Source organism: Gavialis gangeticus, unplaced genomic scaffold (genome assembly GCF_001723915.1).
Source record: "Gavialis gangeticus isolate Ggan-Ray unplaced genomic scaffold, GavGan_comp1, whole genome shotgun sequence".
Lineage (NCBI taxonomy): Eukaryota > Metazoa > Chordata > Crocodylia > Gavialidae > Gavialis > Gavialis gangeticus.
This window is the reverse complement of record NW_017729004.1, coordinates 24,851,411-24,855,364: the sequence shown is the minus strand read 5'-3', so window position 1 is coordinate 24,855,364 and position 3,954 is coordinate 24,851,411. Positions and strand designations below refer to the sequence as shown.

Here is a 3,954-nt window from a genome sequence, read left to right as displayed (position 1 = left end):
AAGAGGCATTCAGCTGAAGCGTGGTACTTAGGTGAAAAGATTTTTCTTCTTTTAATAGATATAATGAAAAATAGATAAAGTGCCATATTGTCAATGGAGGATTTATTATCTTTCAGTTTAAGATCTATAGAAAGAATAATGGATTGAAGATTGGAGGCCATCCATTCAGAACTTGGTCTCAGAAGTAGAAAGGACTCACCTTCTTACAGGTGCAGATTTGTCATTGCTGAATATCAATACATGTCTTAGCCATTCAGTCTCTGAAACCATGAGCATTCTCTAGCAATACAGTTTGGCATAGTGTGAGCATTGACATAGTTTGAGCATTCACTACTGACATATGAATCCCCAAAGGTTAGCAGGTTCATCTACTTTTTGTTAACATGCTTGAGTTTGTATCCGCTAAATTTGGCTGGAAACCTCTCGAGAACAGTGTATCCCATGAGATTTCCATAAGTAAGTTTCTGCTTTAGCTGGAAATACTGAGAGAAAAGCATTTCCCAAGGTATTTTTAGCTTTTCTTAGAGCATCCCAATTCAAGAAGGTAGCATTATGCTACTAACATTAATCAGCACCAACTTAAAATTCTTTTTAACCAGACTGGAACATCTTTTGGTTGGGTTTTATTTTACTAAAGCTGTTCTTCCCACCACTTTGCTCCCAAAGCTGAGATTAGAAACAAGCCCTTAAAATGTAATGGGAATTGCTCTCATTCAGGGAAAAGTGTCCTTCACAGAGGAAATGGAGGAATCAGTCAGGGATATTACACCTACCCATGAGAATTATAACAATTTTGTGAGGGCTGTAAAGAGAAGTGTCTGCCTTTCCATTCCAAGGGGCTGCCATGCAAATTATATCCCAGGCATGTTGAGCTCAACATCAGACAAGTACACTCATTATGAGAAAGAATACCATCTCAACCCCTTTTCAGAATCTACCATTACACTGGAAGAAATCCTAATAGCATAGGAGTAGAGAGACACAATGCTTGGAAAGAGATGATTGAGGACACCAATCTGACACATAACAACAAGACAGCTTGGGTGACTATAAAAAAATTAGGAGACGACAACATAACACTTCTGGCTAAATCAAATGTAACTGCCAACAAGGTTGCACAACAACTGCTCGACAATGGAAAGCACTCACATAGAAGAAACACTGGAAAACACCATCACTGCATTATACCATCTAACAAGCAACCACCTAAAGACCTAACCTGTCCATTTGCTTTGGAGGAACTGACAGTCAGCATAGGCCTATTGAAACACAGGAAGGCAGCAGAAGTAGACAGCATACTCACTGAGATGATACAACACCTAGGACCCTTTGCAAGGCAATGGCTCCTTAGTCTATTCAATACATGCGTGATGAGTAAACAAATACCATTGCTATGGAGAAAGGCAAGACTCATGGATCTTCCTAAACCAGGTAAAGACCTTTCATCACCAGAAAGTTACAGACTTCCTCCTCAGCGTGACCTACAAACTCTACAAATTTCTTATCCTACAGCAAATTTCATCCTTGGTAGATTCCAAACTTACATGAGACCAAATGCGTTTTTAGACAGGGTCGATCCAGTGCAGGTGAACTACTAAACCTCACACAGCATATCAAGGATGGTTTCCAACAGAAGTTGATCACTGGTGCAGTGTTTGTTGATCTATCCACTGCATACGATTCTGTCCAACACCACATCATGATCTACAAACTACTTCATGACTGACAACTTAGATATAAGCCAGACTATCTGTAGCCTTTTGAAGAACAAGCACTTCTATGTGGAATGAAATGTCCAGAAAAGTCAATGGTGATCCCAAAAGAACAGGTTATGACAAGGCAGTGTGTACACCCCACTTTTATTCAGCATCTACATTAATGATCAGCCACTTCCTGCGGAATGTCAGCGTTTCATCTATGTTGATGATCTGTGCATTACCACACAGCAGAATAATTTTGAGGACACTGAACAAGATGTCAGATTATTATCTAAATAATTATCTCAAACCCAACCCTAACAAAACCCAAATCTGCTCTTTTTATCTGAGGAACTGGGATATGGAACGACACCTGAATGTCACCTGGGGTGACCAGAGTCTCAGACATCAGAAACACCTAGTCTACTTAGGGGTAACACTGGACTGTACACTTAGTTACAAAAAGCACATGTTAAATACCAAAGCCAAGGTCAACACATGAAACAACATTCTGCATAAGTTCGCAAATTCCAAGTGGGGAGCACATTCAACCACCCTACTCACTGCTGCCTTAGCACTTTTTTTCTCTGTGGCTGAATATGCCTGTACAACCTGAGGATGCTCAAGTCATAGTAAACATATTGACACCACCCTAAGTGATACAAGCAGAATTATAAGAACCCACTCCTGTTCTCTGCCTATACGCACTATTTGGCAAAGCACCCTTACATCAGGGGGAAAGTACCAGGTGACTTTGACCAGCAGGTACAAGAATCAGATGATCATCACCTGCTATATGGACATCAACCAGTGCACCCTCATGTGTCATCATGAAATAGCTTTTTGTCCTCTACCCTACCATTGACCACACCACCAGAATCAGCCAGAACTACCCTCTGGCAAAAAGAATGGGAGAAACTAGGCAACAGAGCTGTTGAATGGAGTTGGCAAGGAATTACCCCCAGTGAGAAGTTAGTATCTAGCTCCAACTACAAATGGTAGAGCCTGAATAGATTGAGAGTGGGTCTCAGCAGATGCAACTTTTTCATGAAATCATGGGGCCTCTATGCAACCAACCAATGTGTTTGTCAGGAGAAACAAACTGTAGATCATCTCCTGAGATGCCCTGTAGCACCACAATGCACTCCACAAGATCTGGCAACACTAACACCAGAAGCAGTGGCGTGTGCAGAATATTGGGAACACACCATCTGGAAAAGTTGGCTTCTTAGCACTGAATTTATGCCTCAGATACCTTGTTCCAAGTGGATCCAAATCCTCAGACCAACCGCAACCTCTCCAATGATAGGCAAATGTTATTGATACACAGTGATAGCACATAAGAATAATACAAACAATTCTATATCTACCAGTCCTAGGGTTCACAGAGTCAAGGTACATCTGGTCAGTATATGAGCTTTACTCTGAGGTTCTCTCTTGAATGCCAGATGTCAGCAGCCTGGATATCAGAGCCCGGTCCCCCTCCCCCCCCCACAGTGGGGTAGGTGAGATGGATTGGTGGTATGCCCTCTGTCCATGGTGACCTCAGGTCCCCTCTCGGGGACCCTTTGCTGCTCTGAAATCCCTCTTTTCATATTCTTTCTCTCCTTCTGATGACTCTTCATCTTTGGGTATCATCAGTTGGTCTCCCTGTGGTCATCATACTCTACACATTCTGTCCTGTCATCAAATTCCTTTGTTTCACAAACCCATCACATGCACACGTCCTAATTTGGGCTTTACCAGTCTTCTCATAATTTGGTCTGTTCCCCAAAACCAGAAATCCCAAGAGCTCTGCACTTGGGCACTGTGACTTGGTGCCAATGCTGCAGAGTTCCTTATCTCATGTTATGGAACAGTGTAGTACATGTCTTCCATTTCCCAGCCTGTGTGTCTGCTTGCTGCTTGCCTCTGCACAGTGGACCTTGAAGGAACTTTGTCACAAACAGGCTTTTAGAAATCACTTAACCCTTGCCATTGCCTTGTCAGTTAACTCTAACTAGCTTTGAGCATCAAGAACAATAAAAAGTCCTTTTTCAGATATGTGAGGAGCTGGAGGAAAAGTAAGGGCAACTTTGGACCCCTGCTGAACCAGATGGGGCAACTGACAACTGACGCCCAGGAAAAAGCCAACCTATTAAATGGGTACTTTGCGTCGGTCTTTCATCAGTCCCATGGGATGCCCACGCCCGCTACAGGACAGGGAGGTCCAGGTGAGGGAGATCCCCTGCCCTCCATTAATGCTGACCTCATGAAG

The 3,954-nt window shown here is 42.7% G+C and overlaps 1 long non-coding RNA gene across 1 annotated transcript in view; it reads left to right on the top strand.

The window, feature by feature from the left end:
- The first annotated feature begins 2,559 nt into the window (after positions 1 to 2,559).
- The window catches only part of LOC109291258, a 10,963-nt gene continuing 9,568 nt past the window's right edge, over positions 2,560 to 3,954 (top strand). Inside the window, exon 1 of the long non-coding RNA XR_002095789.1 lies at positions 2,560 to 2,695. This is a non-coding gene — a long non-coding RNA (uncharacterized LOC109291258). The remainder of the gene's footprint in view (positions 2,696 to 3,954) is intronic.